Source organism: Acanthochromis polyacanthus, chromosome 12, assembly GCF_021347895.1.
Source record: "Acanthochromis polyacanthus isolate Apoly-LR-REF ecotype Palm Island chromosome 12, KAUST_Apoly_ChrSc, whole genome shotgun sequence".
NCBI lineage: Eukaryota > Metazoa > Chordata > Actinopteri > Pomacentridae > Acanthochromis > Acanthochromis polyacanthus.
The window spans coordinates 6,254,449-6,273,888 of record NC_067124.1 but is presented as its reverse complement, the minus strand read 5'-3'; the positions used below and the strand labels follow the sequence as shown (position 1 = coordinate 6,273,888).

Below are 19,440 nucleotides of genomic sequence, written 5' to 3'. Positions count from 1 at the left end.
AGAGATGGCTGTCAGCAAACTTTTCATGTTTAAATTCAGACAAGAATGAAATGATGGTGATTGGTTCAGAAAAACTAAATCACCTGAACAATAAGGCTGTCTGGACCTTGGATGAAGGCATCATTCAAAGCAAGGACACTGTTAGAAATCTCGGCGTGACCTTTGATCGGGCTCTTACATTTGGCTCCCACATATGAGAAGTGACAAAAGTAGCTTTCTTCCTCCTTCGGAGGATTGCTAAGATTCAGTCTTTTAAGGATGTTGAAGTTCTTATCCACGCATTTGTGTTCTCAAGACTGGATTACTGTAAGGCTCTCCTGTCTGGCTTGCCTAAGAGGAGCTTTCATAGCTTTCAGATGGTGCAGAATGCAGCAGCCTGCATTCTGATGGGAACAAAGGAGCATGAGCATATTACACCAGTATTAATCTCACTCCATACCCAGTTCATGTCAGAGCTGATTTTAAGATATTACTTTTAACTTATAAAGCGGTAATTGGCATTGGGCCGTCATACTTAAAGGAGCTGGTCGCTCCATATGAACCAGCAAGGTCCTTGCGCTCCCAGGGGATGGGTTTGCTGACTGTCCCAAGAGTTAAAAAGAAGACAGTCGGTGCGCGGGCTTTTTATTTCCGTGCACCATCTTAAATGGAACACTCTTCACTCTGACAAGCTTGCTCAGTAGAAGTATTCAAAACTAAGCTAAATACCCACTTGTTCTCTGCTGTGTGTGAATCATAACTGTGAGGTTCTTGATAGTCAGCCATTGTTTCTTAGCAATTGTTTTTATTTTCTTAGCCATTGTTTTTATCTTCTTAACCATTGTTTTTATTCCTTAGCCATTTTTTTCTTAGCCATTGTTTTTATCCATTATAATTTTATTGTACTTTAATCGTTGCAATGCTACGAGGGTTAATGTGTTTTGGTTAGTCACCAAATTACCGACAATGCCACCTGGGGGAATTTCACCCCCAGGAAATCTTATTAGAGGGAACACCACTCCAATATAGAGGAAAGGTCACACAGGTACGTGTGACACAAGAGACAGAACAGCAGCAGCTTGCTTCAGATGTAGAGCCGCTCGTCAATAAAACCGCAGCTCCTCAGGCATCAGGGGAAACAGTCGCACGATCACTCAAAAATCCAACACGATCCATAGGTTATGCCCAACTCCAAGGCCACACACACACCCGGCTCCCAGCCTTCGGCCAAGGTAGACTCAGCCCCATAAAAGGTCCAACAACTTCAGGCAGTGCGGAGTGGTGGACTGGTAACATGGTTACGGGGCCCTAGTAACTAAACCTAAATCCCGAGTCACCACAAACAAGCAAAAAGAGGGCAGCACCATATGCCCTAAAGAAGTCACAATAACTTTAACAAATGACATCCATCCCCAAGGTTCCAGGGACGGAAGATGACGCACCGAGGGATCTCACACCACCAATATGCCACAACCAGGGAACACCTTACCACCTAGTACCACATCTAACTCAGGGTAACCGATATATGGGATTGCTAGGCCGTCAGCAGCTCAAAGTTGCAGCCAATGACAGAATTTTAGGCGATCGATGCCCCACAGCGCAAAATATTTCCGAAAAAAGCTCTGTGACGGTGGACACCATGGATCCAGTGTCCACCAAACATGGGCCATGACATCGCCCATAAAAAAAGAAAATTACTACGAAGGCAAGATGACAACTTACCAACAGTCTCCTCCCTTGAGCCCATGAACTCCCCATCTGAGCTGTGCCTCAACAACTCAGCGGATGTCAGTTTTCTGGCTGACGGGGAGAAAAAGGGTGCCTGACCTCAGTGGGGGCCAGACCAAGGGCAAACGTAACACGGGCACAAGGAAAAGCCTGTTCAACTACATGAACACCAGTTTCACCATTACACCTGAGACCTCCATGATCTCTTGATACCAATACCAACCATTCTGTTACCGTGGCACTGGTACCTGCTAATATGACATTACTCACCAGAGCAATAGGGGCTGGGGTGGCAGCACTGAGGCCAGCCTGCAAGGCCTCCCTCTCCTGATGAAGCTGCTAATTATCAGCCTTCAGCTGCATGACATGGTCTCTGGGCTGTTGCCTTTCCTCCTCCATGGCACCAGAGGAGGCGGTATACCAAAACTCTCCAGAAACCAAATTTATAAGCTTGATGCCGAAGGCTGATTAGATTTACACATCAACTACTGCTGTTCTGTCTCTAAAACCATGTACACATAGACATCAACAACACAAAAAAGGGAAAAAATTGGAATATACGTCTGTCTTCACAGTGTCATCCTGCCGACAACGCCAAGAATGTGGCATTGCTACGAGGGTTAATGTGTTTTGGTTAGTCACCAAATTACCGACAATGCCACCTGGGGGAATTTCACCCCCAGGAAATCTTATTAGAGGGAACACCACTCCAATACAGAGGAAAGGTCACACAGGTACGTACGACATGAGAGACAGAACATGAAGACAGAACAGCAGCAGCTTGCTTCAGATGTAGAGCCGCTCGTCAATAAAACCGCAGCTCCTCAGGCATCAGGGGAAACAGCCGCACGATCACTCAAAAATCCAACGCGATGCATAGGTTATGCCCAGCTCCAAGGCCACACACACACCCGGCTCCCAGCCTTCGGCCAAGGTACCAGCTGAATTCTGCTAAAAGCAGAGAGCAGATCAAACACCGCACAAACGTCACTGGGAGTCGCAGTGACCGCGTCGGAACATACCTGACAGGTAGGTAGAAAAATACTCCGCATCTCGAGACTGCCACGGCAAACCACGTGGCTGAGTGAACACCCCAGCTCCAGGGAGAGGATGCATGTGGAAAATATGCAGCCCTCTCTCAAATATACTGCAGTGTAGCACCGCCCCATAAGCCAGGTGCATCAGGATAATGACTCCCAGCTGCGCACACCTGATTTAATACACCTGTGGAGACAGACTGGGCCGTCCTGCCACACTTGAGCTATACAGCACTTTGATTTGAAAGTCCATCCATCCATTCTCTATACACCGCTTTATCCTCACTAGGGTCGCGGGGGGTGCTGGAGCCTATCCCAGCTGACTTAGGGCGAAGGCAGGGGACACCCTGGACAGGTCGCCAGTCTGTCACAGGGCTACATATACAGACAAACAATCACACTCACATTCACACCTACGGACAATTTAGAGTAACTAATTAACCTCAGCATATTTTTAGACTGTGGGAGGAAGCCGGAGTACCCGGAGAAAACCCACACATGCACAAGGAGAACATGCAAACTCCATGTTGAAAGATCCCAGGGGAACCGGGGATCTTCTCGCTGCAAGGCAACAGTGAGGTTCAAAATGACTCAGATGGTGTGAAAATTACTCATAGTCAAGTCACAGATAAAGCATCACCTTTTGGTTGGAGGTTCTGCGACTTTTCTCACAGAGATTCTTTCAGATCATTGCTTCGTGTTTTTTTTTTCATTTTATCTACTTTTCATTTTCATCCAAATTATTGTCCACTTGGTTGGAAATAGGTGGGACCCCTTAATAACAATGATATCTATTTAGCTTATATATAGCATGACAGGAGGTTCATGGGGTTGAAGGTGGGCATACAAAGCACCAATCTCTCCCATAGGACATGGGGGGTTCACATCCAGACAAATAAAAAGCAATTTGTATGAGGTTAGTGAAAGATGGTGGCTTAAATTGAGTTTGAACAGACCTGTTTGTCTAAAGTCACTGTGGACTTTTCTGTTTGAAACCAGATCACCATCTTCCTCTTACCTTAAATTTAAAACAGTTCAATCATTTAATGAATAGTAGACACTGCAGTTAGATGCAAGATAAAACAGTTTGGCAGGAAAAAAAGAAAAGGGAAACATTGTATGCAAATCACTAATTTGTTAAAATGGTAACTGGCTAAATTACAAGGCTTCCAAATTGTGCTGATAGAAGTCAGAAAAATGATCGGATCAGTTTGTATCATCATGCTGGAGTCTGATCCATCAAATGTTTAGCATGCTTTTTTGATAAATGGCTTTAACCTTTTAAAACTTGTTTGCCCTCTCTTGCAGCACCAACAACAAGCATTTACCACATCAAATGTATTTTCAAATAGTATATTATATGGTGAACATCCAGTTTCCTTTTCAGATACAGAATGACAACAAGATTCATTAGCAGTCTTGCTTTTGGCATCATTAAGTCCAGCATTTCTTCTGGTTTGAACTTCACCACCATCTGAGAAAACAAACAGAAAAACAATAAATGTATTTTTTAAAAATATGTCTTGTTATGTACATGCTACATGGGCTACTATGTTCATTCACCATCCACAGCAGAATGCTATTATATCTCAGATCACCCTTAGTATTTGGCCTTGTTGCCCCTTGTAACAAGTGGTTCAGAGATGTTGCTTGTCCTTGAAGGCCACTTCTAAACAGTCTTCTTTTGACAGGACTTTTTGCTGGAAGCTTGAAACACAAAGACACACATTAAAAACAAGCAAACAATGGCTCCAGGTTGATTCAGCTGAACATACCTCTGATCATTGATCAAGCCTACCTGAGTGTCACCTGAATGCTGCTTCAACAAAAAGATACAACACAAGGAAATCTGACGTAGAATGGTCAATGTTACTAATCTGCTTCAGTTTGATTACTGACATAAAAACAGAGCAGAATCTGATCAGTTATTTACCATATCTCTTTTGTGTTTTTAAATGTTTCTAAATACTCAAACTTTCTGATTATTCCCAGGCCAACACAAAATTTTACTCTGCAATTTTTGGGGGGCCTTTGGAGTGCACTGTGATGTAAATATCCATATGCTGCTTGCCATGTGAACACAACTTTCTTGTGGTCAGTTGTCTTGTTTATTTACAGATGGCAGTATGCATCCGAGATAATGCAGAAAGAGGAAAAAAGACATCTTAAATTGCCTGCTGTGCAATTACAATGTTGAATTTTGTCCACAGAAACATTAACTAATCATACAATAATCCACTTATTCCACAATTCTGTCTTTTGGTGAAATCCAATTTTTGCTAATTTAACATGTCTGAACTGACAGGCAGATTTGGCAGTGGGTTCTTCAACCGGAATGGTTTCCTCATGTCTCAACAGAAATGACAACTAGGTTTATTCTGTAGTTTTTATCTCCTTGGTATGATAATTTTACTTGTTTAGAGACATGACACACACAAATTGCAATTAGTCAAAAAATAAGCTCTGTGTAGCAACCACTCAAGCATCTCTTGTGTGAGTGTTTTATCTTGCAGTGAGTCCAGTTGAAGCCTCCATAATATTCAACACATCCTTAAGCTATCAAAACAATTTGTAATACTGTTGAGTCTGAATGCCATTTGACCCAGGTGCAACCCTAGATTGATCTAGAGGTGGACATGCCTGAATGAAAGCCAGGTCTCTGTAATAACTGCTTTTAAGATGTCTGCAACATTACATCAACATAAAAGGGAAGGTTTTAAGAGCGACGGCTTTCTGCTGCCAGCCTTATTAAGAAGGGAACATCAAACACAAGATAATCCCAGCCAGTTCTCAGCGCCCAAGCTTTCAGCAATAATCAAAGAATACAGGTAGATGCAGAATAAGTTAATCCTGCAGATTAGTGGGAGTGCATAAAAATGAAGGAAGATGACGGGAACAGATGGGGTAAAAACACCTCTGAACATGGTGGTTTAGAAAAGGCAGTAAGCTCTGAGAGCCAAGCGAATAAAGAGTTTCCTGCTGTTAGAGCTGCCTCCTGTCAGGTACAGATGTCCAGCTCAGTGCCACAGAAATCCATAGCCCGATACACAACTCAATACACTACTTATGTGGTATTAGTACCTGTTAAATAGTATTGATTACATAATGTTTTATGCAGTTGCAGGGATCTCGCAAATGCACAAAGCTTCCTCCTTCAGACTGTTGTTATCAACACTGCAGTGAGGAAAATATCAATTACAGAGCCAACATTACAGCCGACAGAGATGCATAGATGAAAACCTAACATAAAGATATGTAGTGTAGTCGGGAGGCCCTAAGACGAGTCCGTTTTTCCTTTTGGGGGGTGGTGGTGGTGGTGGTGGTGGTGGGGGTGCTGTGAAAAATCTGTAACAACTTTTTATTACTGTCGTTCAAAGCAAGCATGTTTTGTAATTGTTAACTAAGTTTTTTTTCTAGCAAAAAATACAAAAAGTTTTAGTTTAGTTTGTTCACTTCTTGGACTACTTGCAGACCTCAGAAAGCTTCATCAACTGGTCAGTGCGTGGCACTATAGTCTGTCCTACGTTGTATATTTTAGAGAAAAAATGAAAAAACATCAGTTTTTCAGAAGCTCTGGCTGCTAATGGACTGGACATTTTTACAGTCATCTGGAGTCCATGATATATGAATATTAAAACAACCAACATCAAAAAACAACCTAATCAATTAAAAAAATTGTCAGTTGCAACAAACATTAAAGTTTGAAGATTGCATCCATTTCTTAGACTTTACAATTCAGTTTTAGTAAATTATTTTGCAAAATGTACATATTTTGTCACAATATTTATAAAAAAAAATGCATTCAGTGTAACAGAGATGAATTATATAAATTTAACCAAATTCTCATTTAAACCTGATAGAGAGTATGTTGTTGACATTATTGCATGGAAATACAATAGAATCACCATTAAGGAATATTTTAAATTATACTATAATATTTTAAAATATATTGTATGGATAGCATCACAAGATAAAAACACGTTAAAATCTAAATGAATGTGTTTTCCAGTTGTCATTTAACTTTTACATTTCACATAAGACTTTCTACATTCTGTCAATACTCAACAAAACCAGCAATATGATTACAGTGATACAACATATGACCAATCAAAGCCACCTCCGATTTGATATTAATCTGTGCCACAGACTCTGAACAAGGACGGTTGACACAACAGTTCCCAAAAATGAAGTGGAAATATGAAAATATTTTAGTCACTCGTTGGCTGGTGGCTGTGTAGGTCATAATCACACCCCCTCCACGTTAACTAACAGGACAAAACTAAATACAAATAATATTTTTTTCTTCCAAATATGGTTTCTGTCAAGTTAAGCATTTCTTCTCACAATGATGAACAGTGTCTTTAAATGCTTTCCTTTATTTTAAGATTTAATTTTTGATTTAAAGTGAATAAATTATTTGATGTTAGAATAAGATTTTCTTTGTTACATAGTTTGGACATATCTGCTTTAAACCACTAAATGAGAGCATCTGCTCTAAAATGTTCTGACTGAGAACTTCAGGGATCTGGTGAATAGCTGCAGATTTTCTCAATAAGTCTCTGTTTTTAAAATTAATTTATTTAGTCTGCTAACTATGGAGCAATAGGAGTGCCAAATCAAAATATAAATAAATAAATAAATAAATAAATGTGGAAATATAAAGAGAAATAAATAAATAAATAAAAAGGAAAATTTTGTCTTTGCTTTTACCTTTTCTGTTTTTTCCTTTTATTTATTTCTCTTTATATTTCCACATTTATTTATTTATTTATTTATTTCCCTTTATATTTCCTCAGTCCACCAAGAAAAGGAAAAATGCAAATCAGTTTGCTCTGGGCGGGGATTCTGAACACAGGAGTCCTGCCTGACACCAGCTCCCAGCACGGCTGAAGTGAAGTCATGTCACCGTTGAGCTTCGGCTTATTCTGCCACTGATAAGAAAATAAACATTAATTTACCGAATTAGCAGCGTCCTTTCAGTGTCTGATGGCAGAATCAGCCGAAGCTCCACGGTGACACGGCTTCACTTCAGCCGTGGTCGGAGCTGGCATCGGGACAGAAGCCTGTGTGCGGTACGACTCCCCACCCTGAAAAGGAAGCCCCGCCCAGAGCAAACTGATTTGCATTTTTCTATTTCATGGTGTCAGGCCGTTATGAAATAACCACCAAGAAATAAAATGCAAATCAGTTTGCTTTCACTTGGTGGACTGAGCTGTCAATCAAATGGCTCTAGGCGGGGCTTCCTCGTCGTTCCTGATCACAGGCATATGAAGAGTAGATAGGACACGCCCCTCTGAGCGGCGTCCCGACGGAGACGCTAAGCTAGCGGGGGCAAAGTTTCAGTGTTTTCCATTGATGTGTACTGCACGAAAATTAAAACAAGAAGAATGCCGGCTCATTGTGCGGCATACAGTTGCACACTACATCGGACGATCAAGACAAGGAAACTTGGAATAACTTTCCACAAGTAAGAATAGTTTTGGGCTCGTTTTTTATTATTAAATCTTGTTGAGGGTCTATGAGAGCTAACTAGTTAGCCATTAGCAAAACATTAACACGAGCTAACAGCTGGACAACCAAATACCAGACGATTAATAGTAGCTGTAGTACAAGCAGTAGTAATAATACGAAAAGTACAAGCAGCAGTAGTAGTATAAGTAGCTGTTAGAGTCGTAGACGTAGTATCAGCATGTGTAATAGTATTACAAGTTGTAGTAGCAGTGACAGTATCAGCAGCAGTAGTTGGTGTATTACTACTAGTAGTAGCATTACTATTAATACCACCAATACTACCAATTGTAGTTATAAAGCCTAACTCATATATATCCAGATTAGCATCTATGTTCTTTCTCCAAACCCATTTTATGTTTGGGATTACAGGCAATTCTTTAGGACTGCTTTCAAATAATTGAAATGTTACCAAACAATGTTATACTTATCAAATTAAATAGCTTTGGTCTACAGTATATTGGCTAATTCAGTTCTTTGTACTTAATTTATTAGCATGATTTCTTTATAAATATGTTGTTGTGTACATACTTATTTACTTCTCTGTCTACTTTTTCTTTACTCCATGTAGGTTTCCCAAAGACTATGGGTTGAGGAAGAAGTGGAAGCAAATCTGAGGAGAGAGGGGTTTGCTGCAACTATATAACAGCCTAGAGAGAGAGATAAATAAATAATAATTATTATTAATAATAATTCTGTTGTTTATTGTAATTGTGGTTGTCTTTATGTTGCATTTATTGAGATAACTTGTCCTTGTTCCTTATTACTGTAGCATTGCTGTCACTACCTATAATTATAAATTTCTATTCATATTTTCAGTGTAACTTTTATATACGGCAAATCGTGATCCATGCAGGAGTGGATGGATTTAGCAGGCTCATAGTTTACATAGGAGCAGCTACAAACAACAAATCCACCACTGTTCAGGTCAGCTGTTGCTCAGTATGGCTTACCATCTCGTATGTTGTGTGAGAGTCCAAATAATGCTACCAAAACACATAAAATGTTAAAACAGATATGTGTAGTTTTGACAATTGCTCTGATGTGATGTAAGCTTGTGAGGCTAATACATGCTTCAGAACAACAGTTCTTGTTTTTGCTGCTGTCAGGCTCAAATTGTTGTGTGTGACATTTAACATGTAACAGAAATGTGGCAGCCTGTGAGTTGTTGTAAGAAGACCGTTTAAAGGTGAGAGTTGAGAGAGTGAATTAATGAAATAGCTTATTTTTATGTGAAAGATTCAAAAACGATGGTTCAGGTTTGTGCATTTCTGCGACAACAAAATGTTTCCACACTTGTGGAAGACTGTCTTTGGAGAGCAGTTGTAATGTTTGGAAGTTAAAGAAAAGAATTGTCAGTTCTATTAAAAAACCTTTTTATTGGCACATTGTTCTAATGCTTTTAAAAGCTGTCAAACTATTCAGCATGCAATAAAAGCAGTTTTATATCCCTTTACTGTGTCTTTGTACATTGTTGTTTTCAAAGGCATTTATTTGAAATTCACAACTTATGCAACAAAAATTTGCAGCATTCTTTTGAGTCTTGTTCGTTTCATTCTGATTCTGTTAAGGTGAGTTGTGATATGTCTAGGTTTGTTGAAAAATGTCCTTAAGAATTTACACTGTATCCATGTATGCCCGTAGTGCAGCAGAAAAAGGGACGGCCGGATCAGGCAATGATGTAACTTCAGCCTGTGTAAGCTGCCGGGGTAGTTGTGCATCAGGTAGAGTGACGCCTTCTGGGTATGGGGTGTGAGGTCCTGTCCAGTCTATCCCATAATCAGCAGCAACCTGAAAGGAAAGCATAATTTGGAAGCAAGCGCTTATATTAAGAAATGCACACTCCTCAAGAAATAAAAAAAGTAGATTAGGGACTCCATGGTATGGCAAAACTTGATTTCAAATGTGGGTAGGACAACAAGATGTGCAAGGAGTAAATTCATGAACTATAAAATTGTATAGATATTATAGATATTATTTTACACCATTGAAATATCTATGCACATGTTTATATGTTAAAATTTAAAAATACCAAGTATAGAAACTACAGGACCTGTCACAGCTCTATAAAGAATAGATATTATTGTGCTACTAAACCAAGTATAGCATTTTTGAAATGTCCAGGTTCTCCTAGCAGTGTTAGACAGCATACATCTACACTGTGTTTGTTAAATATGCTTTGGTAATTTCAATTTGTTAAGAAATCAAATCTGGACTCTGAATCAGAAAGTGAGATCACACGCATTCGATTTTTTTCTCTGTCAAGTGAACCATCCAGTACCAAAGTAGAAATAATAAAGTTAACATAAACAAATATAAAGGAAGACAGGAAGGTAAAGGTACAGGAGGGGATTCATACCTCAACTGGATCAGCAGCATTTCCCTCACGTGGCTGACTAAGCCACAGTTGCATGGGGGATTGCCCTCTCTTTGTCCTCAAACTGTGGTGAGTCCAGGCTTCCTTGAATGCCTGAAGATGCTGCTGCAGCTGTGGGACGTAGGTCCAGTGGAGAATGAATAACTCCAGTTCATTTTCAGGGTTTAGAAACCCTTCCACTTCCAAATTGAGAAATAGTGTGTGGAACAAGTCAAGGACATTTCCATACACATCTCGCCATAATCTTTCAATTCTGTAGATGAAAATAATAATAATAATAATAATAATACATAATTACTCTAAATTTTACAACTGCATGTATATAACAGGAATTTCCTTTCCAGTATTTAAAAAATATATCTGATACTCATGATCATAATTAGTTACATAACCATGTATCACCTTTGATTATGTACACTGCGTCCAGTGATGTGGGAATGTCGGCCTGTTCCTCTCTGGCTCACCATGTAATGGGCCACAGTAACATTTTCCCCACCCTTGAGGAAGTTAATATATAAACAGACAAAAAGAAAAAAATTAACACTATTTTTCAAAAGTTTTGTTCTTTGTTACTGTTGTTTCAATGCAGGAGGGAGTATTGTTGTTAATGCAATATTTCACTTTACCTTATCAGATCTCACAAGAGAATACTATTGGTAGTATTGGTGGTATTAATAGTAATGCTACTACTAGTGGTTACTATCTCTCGGGCTCTGGCCCCGCCTAGAGCCATTTGATTGACAGCTCAGTCCACCAAGTGAAAGCAAACTGATTTGCATTTTATTTCTTGGTGGTTATTTCATAATGGCCTGACACCATGAAATAGAAAAATGCAAATCAGTTTGCTCTGGGCGGGGCTTCCTTTTCAGGGTGGGGAGTCGTACCCACACACAGGCTTCTTTTCTGACGCCAGCTCCGACCACGGCTGAAGTGAAGCCGTGTCACCGTGGAGCTTCGGCTGATTCTGCCATCAGACACTGAAAGGACGCTGCTAATTCGGTAAATTAATGTTTATTTTCTTATCAGTGGCAGAATAAGCCGAAGCTCAACGGTGACATGGCTTCACTTCAGCCGTGCTGGGAGCTGGTGTCAGGCAGGACTCCTGTGTTCAGAATCCCCGCCCAGAGCAAACTGATTTGCATTTTTCCTTTTCTTGGTGGACTGAGGAAATATAAAGGGAAATAAATAAATAAATGTGGAAATATAAAGAGAAATAAATAATTAAATAAATAAATGTGGAAATATAAAGACAAATAAATAAAAGGAAAAAACAGAAAAGGTAAAAGCAAAGACAAAATTTTCATTTTTATTTATTTATTTATTTATTTCTCTTTATATTTCCACATTTATTTATTTATTTATTTATATTTTCATTTGGCACTCCTATTGCTCCATAGCTAACACCAGTGTTTAGCCGGCAAGCCATAAACATGGACAACATTTAACTTTATTGATAGTGAGCTAGGCAGCAATTATTTACTTATTACCATAAAATACTGTCATTTGTCCATCGTGTGTCCACTGTCTGTGTCAGTAAAAGCTTTCTTAACTCAGTCTCGGGAACTGCAAGGTTTGAGTGCTGAGTGTGGTGGTGTATGCACATAGAATTAAAAAAAAATAATACAAGAGAATGACTTGGTGCTCTGACCTCTTGACTGTAAATGTTTTTTGCATTTTCTTGTAAAACACATAACTTATCTCATGAATGCACAAGTATAAAATAGTCAATGGGGAATAACAATGAGAGGACAGGGGATGGAAAGAGGCTCCTCTGAAAATGACTGGCTCAGAGCAGCTTTTTTTGTGACTGTAGTAGGCTCAGACTTCAAAACTGTGAAAATGAATGAAATACTCCAGAAACAAAGAATTGAGTCACTGCATATTAAGAGAAATCTGGTGTACTTCTTAGGTGTTTTCATGTTCTATGAAAACATTGTGAAACAAGTTAGTGCTGATTAGATCCTTACCACAGTGAAGGTAAGCTAGTACAGTAGAGGCATTTACATGATAGTTCCAGTAGTGGGGAGTATTTACTTAATCAGGGTAGGATTGAATGATTAGTGTCCAAATGTGCCCATTGTTCTCCAGCCAAAAGACAAATACTCCACTCTGCCAATGTTTTCTGGCAAAGCAGATGCAGTTGGGTGAGATACCTCCTGCTCTGGCTGTATCCTCCGCATAGACCTGCAGAGTCAGTATTGTTGTGAGATCATCCTGGTCAGACATACAGGATCAGAAATGTCAGTCTGGTTTGATTACATATACAGTAACAAGCCAAAGGATTCAGACCACCTTCCCAGTATTTGTAATTTGCAAACAACAGCTAGAACAGCCAAAGCAAGATTTTTGAAAGTGTCCTATGGTATCTGGCAACAAGATGTTACCAGCAGATCCTTTAAAGCTACAGTACAGGACTTAGATAAATGAACATCCATAAATTTCAAGTCAAACAAGTTCACACAACACTGATAAATATCAAGGCTAGGTAAGTCTCTGTGTATTTCACAGTATGCTGGAGATTCAATGACGTGTCTGTGGTGACATCCCATGGTCCATCAATGCCAATGGACTTTATGTCAGACAGCAACAACTGCTTAGGCAGAGCTGAAGAGGAGAGCAACTTTTGGTGAAAAAACAAACTGTGCAAGAAAAATTAGTGATGCTCCCAATAAAACACAAACTCTACAATTAGTGGAAGGATTACGGTCTAAAAAGGAAAGCAATCCATGACAAGGCATACACAATGAACACATGTCTTTGTGTAATTTGTCTCACTACCAGAGAAAAGTTGCCTGGAAAATCCAGACTGACTTTATTTATGTATTAATATAAATACAAATAAAGGCAGTCTGGCATTGTGATGATAGGAGACGATTTCAGAAAGGAGGGGCTAACGAATGCAGCTTGAACGAGAAAGAACCAATCAGCGTAACACGGATGTGACGCACAAACAAATCGACCTTGAAGTCCATGTAGTCCAAACAGCAATGACATGCAGCCGAGAAAGCGTCGCGGTGAATGATTACTGCCGTTTTTGTCACAAAAATCTCCGAATACATGGGGTACTCTCAAGTACAACACTTACTTTTGAAAAGGCTACGCAACAAAAGACTCCTTACGAAAGATTAGCGGTGTTAGGAATAACTTTAAATCAGAGCCAAACCAAGTCGGTGCGTATGTGTAAAAGTTGCTTAAATTTACTCACACGTTTGGAACGGGATTTTCCTCTGTACAAACAATGGCAAGAAGCCGAAAGTAACGAGCCATCCACTGCCTCCTCATCGTCGGAAATGTCAAGTGAAAAGAGGCAATGAATAACGCCATCCAAAATGCCAAGAGACCACAAAAAGATTCACTTTGGTCCCCCTCCTCCTCCTCCGGCATCATCTTGAATGTTTGTGTTTGGTTATGGGAGGTGCGCAGGTGTTTTATGGGTAATCCAGGCGCTGAAGATGACGCAGCATTAACTCCTGCCTCCCGTGCTATGATTGGTCGTACCACACTTTCCCGGGAGGGAAACGGGATTCAATTCGCACAATGCCAAACTGTTTCTCCTGTATCTCCTAACATGGAGATAGGAGATTACATGGAGATTCAGTTTGGATTTTCCAAGCTACGAGAAAAGTTCTGCGCTGCAAGTTTAACACTATAAATGTAATGTAGAGTTCAGACTCTGCACCACTGCAACAAAAATGACCTAACCTGAAAGACGAAGCGCACTGAGTGAAAGAAGAGGATGCATGCTTTTCAGAGTAGAAGACATTCAGTATCTTCTAGGGTAGTTTCAGGAAGGCTGTCCAAGGCACTTCCTTCCTGATGACACCACACAGGTTGTGGAAGATGAAAAGCTACGACTGGTCTGTCACCAACTTGTCATCCAAATTGTGTGCCTTACCCAGGTTATGGCAAGAATGTATGAGTATAATCTGCTACATTGACTGTTAACCCAGATTGATTAATTGTTTGGCCATCCTCAGATCACTGTTGGTAGGAACTTACCACTACTGACATGTGGAACACCCCAGGAGCTACAACACTTTGGATATGCTTCACCCCAGACATCTAGCTGTAATGATCTGGTCCTTGCCAGTCACTGACATGTTTCACTTAGCCAGCACATTCAGTAGCACATCACACTGTCATTCTGCTATATGGGAAAAATGCTCTGGCTTGGTTGCTTTTGTTTAAAACAATCAGTCGTTGTAGTCGGAGCTAAGCAAAGGATGCGGTTTTGTGTTCCCTTAAACGAGTGAGAAATGGAATTGTTGTTGTGAAAACAGGGCTGGACTGGGACCAAAAAATAGCCCTGGCATTTTTGGCCATGGCGGCCCACCATGATTATTTATACAATATGCCAAGGCATATGATATACTAGAGGATATATGTGCACATTGTATTGTTTCAAAAATTAAAATAAAGCGCAGCAGCCTACATGGAAGACAGTAACCATGTTTAAAAATGGATACACTATCACTTCTCACAGAGACTTTAATCTCCTATGACATTATGCTTTAGTGCATTGCAAAAGGTATGTACCAGGCAGGCCTTATAATGAAATTGGAGGTGTGCTTAATATGCAGTATACTGTCCAACCATGGCACAAGCAGGAGAGGTGATCTGAATGCTTCAAGTAACTGAAGGAGCAAAAACCACAGAGCACTGCCTCTTTTCAATTCAATTCAATTCAATTTTATTTATATAGCGTCAATTACAGTCAACTCGTCTCAAGACGCTTTACAGAACCCAAATGCCTGACCTCTTTACACTTAGCGGCTGATCAGCTGTTCCCTCTCCAGGGCATAGCAGCGCTCTGTTTATCAGGGGCGGTTTTAGACTTTCAGCTCTAGGGGTGCTTAGCACCTGGTTGGGTGCGGGGGGGCGGTGGGTGGGGAGGGGGGTGGGGATGGGGGTGGGGGGGCGCACATCTGACCAATGTTAAGCGACGGCTCACCCAGCTCTTCTGCGTTCATAACAGAGCTCAGTCATTCTCTTAGATGACCCATTGATTTTCATTTGGGATCAGGTTTGATTGGTCTCTCCCATTGGCCTTCAGGAAACAACTGATTCCATAGGCTAACTAAGTGCCATTGATAAAAGTCCATTTATTGATGATTTTTTTTTCTTTGCTTGAATACAGACTTTGCCTCAAGGACCTGGTTGGCGTGGCACTAAGATTTGTGTGAAATTACAATAGCCTTTTTTCACCTTCATGTTTGGCATAAGCATTGCTTGCTTCATTTTGTGATTTGCGAGGCTAAACGAGTAAAATTCGCTAGCCAGAAGGCAAGCTAGATAGCTGGATTATTTGTTTAGACAACTCAGGCTTATAAATGCAGATTTCACGGACAAACTTGTGAGTTCACTTCAGAGTATATAAATACCAAGTAAATGTTGCAGTCACCTGCAGTTGCTGGCTCTGTTGGCTAGCCTGTCAATCTCTCTGTCCGATCCATCACACACACAGGGGTGGGACTGGGAGCAGCATTCTGCGCAGCAGCAGAGTAGAGGGGGAACTTGCGCTCTCTTTATGGATCAAACCATTATCCAAAAAGAGGGGAGGGGGGTCAAATTAGGGTGAACTTTGCCAGATTTTACATTTGGTTTGAAATGGTAAAATAAATAACACTGTTAATAATTATTTCAGTATTTATTATAAACATAAATAAATAACACCCAATAATTCTAGGGGTGCTTAAAAAAAATTAAGGGGTGCTCAAGCACCCCTGAAAATGGTCTAGCTCCGCCCCTGCTGTTTATTAATTAACATGCTTATAATAAATAATCCGCGACATGCACATGGGATCGATCCTCAAAAACATATATTTAGACACCAAGATCACTCAAATCAGCCAAGTACATGCATTTCTATGAGAAAAACACACTTTCGGCATGCCGATTTGGCGGCCATCTTGAAAATGGCCGCCATCTTGGATTTTCAAGTGGCCAATTGGGCAGATTTGTTAAGTATATCAATGTGAATCGGCATAACAAATTTGGTGCTTGTATCACATTTTGCACGATTTTGCTGCAAAATTGGTGTTATCCACCCCAGTATGAACAGCTGCTGCTTCCTTCTCCGGCCTGGCAACACCCCTTGCTGCAGATGAATTTGTGGAGGCAATGGCAAACATATGATTTATTTTGCTGCATCCACTTGGAGGCTTTAAAGCCTTTTTTCCCTTAACTTTTCAGCGCCCCCCTTGCGTTTTAGTGGTTTCTCCATTTTTACTCCTTTCCACCTCCGGTCAACTCAAACGGCAAAATTTGATAACCTTGGTCAAGAGGGCTGGGAGGGGTGGGCCGAGGAGGGCTGAGAGATTTTGTTGGATTAGTCCAATGTCCTTCAAGGAAATCAACCAATGTGCCGTCGCGGTCGATAAAAATGATTTATAATACACTTTCTTGGTTAAATTATTATTATTATTATTATTATTATTGTCTGCAAGTTCGCTCAAAAATGACACCAACCAACCATGGTGTCATTGCTTAAGCTTCATGTGCAATTTTTTTCTTCTTTGTGACTGTGACCATCACCTGCCCTCATGGCAAATTAACCTATCATGTTTATTTCAAGCTATTTCCTACATTATGCCATTGAGGGCTGTGCACACCCAAGTGAAACATAAAACAAACACAGGACAGACAGAAAGGTGAGGCATAGACAGTGTTCTAAGAGAAAAGGTGCATTTTATTTGTTTGTGCTCTTTAATTCACACCTTAAAACCAGTTACAAATCTAAAACCCTTCACAAACACCAGATACGATACTTGGTATCAGATACTTGGTTAAATTATGACATCCCCGGGCCAGCCCAAAAATGTGCGTTGGCCCACCGGGCATTGCCCGGTACGCCAGATGGCCAGTCCATGCCTGTGTGAAACATTTGCAAACAATGAAACAACAACTGTGATTATCATGGATAATCTACCATAAAAAAAATAGGAAGACTGCCTTGCTGCACTTTCCAGTTGTCATTCATAGGTTGTTGTTTCCCATTGTGAAGAAAATAGTAACACAGATAGAATAAAGATCAAACCCATTGAAATAATCAGTGGCTTATACCAGCATGCTACATCTGGTGAGTCAGACAAGAGTAGGTTTGGAAACTTCTTTAAGACAGACCAAGATGGTTCAGTTACCTCAGTTGCACTTACTGCTAAGAAGTGAATAAAATCAAGCATTAGGTCAGGCAACCTCCATTACACAACAGTAACACCAGAGAGGGTCATACTAAAGAGATCAGTGACAGTGTAATATCCCAACACTCTCTACTAAGATTCAGTCTAGCTCAAGAAGCAAGCCTAATACAGTTGTCTATCAGTGGAGCTTTATGACACAGGTTCCCATGTCTGAGCAGCGGCACACAAGCCTTAAAGGTGCTTTGAGAAGGCAAAACGTTGTCTCTGCTGTTTTCAGTGTTTACGCTGGAGAGGGATGGGAAATGTTCAACAAGCCTCTAGCTCACAGTGTGATTATGAAAACCACAAAACTGCAGCCAGAATGATACACAAGCTGATTTTTGTGGTTTTTCAGTTCCCTGAATGATTCACCTCTTCACTGGCAGAAAGCAAACATGTTAATGAAGACACATGGTCTTTGAGCAACACCACTTTAGTCTGATTAAACGGACAAGGCCAGTAAATAATGTTTCTCATATTATTAGCAAAATTTGTTATATTATTAGTGCTATATTGAGAATAATTTCCTTTCGTATATTAAGCTACAAAATATTGCTTTCTATTTATTATTAATACTGTAAATAACAGCACATACAACTAGGTCCATACATACTATTTGGACATTGACACAGTTTTCAGCATTTCAACTCTGTCCACCACCACAATGGATTTAAAATGAAACAATCAAGCTGTGCTTTAAGTGCAAACTTTCAGCTTTAATTTGAGGGTATTTACATCCAAATTAGTGGAACAGTGTAGGAATTACAACATACTTTATATATCCCCTCCTCATTTTTTAAGGGACAAAAGCTAATTGGACAGTTGACTGCTCAGTTGTTCCATCGCCAGGTGTGTGTTATTCCCTCATTATTTCATGTACAGTGAGCAGATCAATCAATCAACCAATCAGTCAATCAAACTTTATTTATAGAGCACTTTTCATACAAAGAATTTAACACAAAGTGCTGTACAACATTTAAAAACATTAAAAACAAAAAGACCTATCCCACCCTCTCTCCATATAGGCGAACAACTGCACAAGCGCACACACACGCACGCACGCACGCACGCACGCACGCACGCACGCACTCACACACACGCACACACACATGTCTGGTTCTTATTCCCCGTGGGGACTTACCATTGACTCCCATTCATATCTAACCCTAACCCTAACCTTAACCCAGACCAAACAATGCCTAACCCTAAAGAAACGTTTTTGCACTTTTAGTTTTTTCAGTAACAACATGGCCAAGAAAACACTGTTTTCCCCCATGGGGACCCAAATGAGGTCCCCATAAATTACATTTCTTTTGGTTTTCCTATGGCTGTGAGGACATTAGGTCTCCACAACCCCTATAATTACCCGCCCACTACAAAACTGTACTTTAAGCCTGCCCTGACTAAGGTTGTCTTATTCTCTGGATTCACCTTTCCATTCTCCTTTTAGCTCAGATTCGGTCTCAACCACTTGCTGAGAGGACAACACAGAATTCAGAAAAAGTTGACTGAGACCATAAAATCACAACAATATTTTCAAAAGCTAGCAAACTGATCCATTGTGTTTATAGGTAGTGTGTGATTGGGCTACAATCTCTCGGTTCCTGTACAGACATGCATCCTCGCCAACAGA

At 40.2% G+C, this 19,440-nt stretch overlaps 1 long non-coding RNA gene across 1 annotated transcript; it reads right to left on the bottom strand.

Moving 5' to 3' along the window:
* Positions 1-9,081: 9,081 nt before the first annotated feature.
* On the bottom strand, positions 9,082-11,177 carry LOC127536450 (uncharacterized). Its single transcript, XR_007945438.1, has 3 exons — positions 11,032-11,177; positions 10,612-10,882; positions 9,082-10,043 (listed from the first exon to the last, which is right to left on the bottom strand). It is a non-coding gene; the product is annotated as an uncharacterized LOC127536450 (long non-coding RNA).
* Between the last annotated feature and the right edge of the window lie 8,263 nt (positions 11,178-19,440).